Source organism: Rhagoletis zephyria, unplaced genomic scaffold (genome assembly GCF_001687245.7).
Source record: "Rhagoletis zephyria isolate East Lansing unplaced genomic scaffold, Rhagoletis_zephyria_1.1 Rzeph_scaffold_00738, whole genome shotgun sequence".
In the NCBI taxonomy this organism is placed as follows: Eukaryota; Metazoa; Arthropoda; class Insecta; order Diptera; family Tephritidae; genus Rhagoletis; species Rhagoletis zephyria.
Window position 1 is genome coordinate 37,039 of NW_016157822.1, and position 921 is coordinate 37,959.

Here is a 921-nt window from a genome sequence, read left to right on the forward strand (position 1 = left end):
GTACGCCAGCAATTGCACGCTTTTGTAGTACATTTTTCCTGAGCGGTTGAGTTCTGCAGCTCTTATTATCTTCTCCAACATCAGATTAAAGAAGTCACATGAAAGGGAGTCGCCCTGTCTGAAACCCCGTTTTGTGGCGAACGGCTCGGAGAGGTCTTTTCCAATTCTGACGGAGCTGGTGGTATTGCTCAACGTCATTTTACACAGCCGTATGAGTTTTGAGGGGATGCCAAATTCAGACATAGCGGCGTATAGGCAACTCCTTTTAGTGCTGTCAAAAGCGGCTTTAAAGTCGACAAATAGGTGGTGAGTGTCGATCCTTTTCTCGCGGGTCTTTTCCAAGATTTGGCGTATTGTGAATACCTGGTCTATGGTGGATTTCGCGGGTCTAAAGCCACACTGATAAGGCCCAATCAGTTCATTGACGGTGGGCTTCAGTCTTTCACACAATACGCTCGATAAGACCTTGTAACCTATGCTTAGAAGGCTGATCCCGCGGTAGTTGGCGCGAATGGCGGGGTCACCTTTCTTGTGGATTGGGCAGAGCACACTTAAATTCCAGTCGTCGGACATGCACCTTATCAACGAGTACCGAAAGCACTGGCTGTCTGTTGTGGTTGCAGCTTTTCGACGTTAAGCTTTCCTTACATATTAGGGCGCATATTTTATGCTGCACAGATGCGGGTGCGTATATTGGCTGCAACAAGATAGTGGTCCGTCGATGTTTGAACCTCGGAGTGTGAGTACGTCTAAAACACTAGAAGCGTGCCTTCCGTCTATCACAACATGATCGATTTGGTTTCTCGTTTTTCGATCCGGAGACAGCCACGCGGCTTCATGGATCTTTTTATGCTTGAACCTAGTACTGCATACTACTATGTTTCGGGCCCCGGCGAAGTCGATCAGCCTCAATCCGTTGTC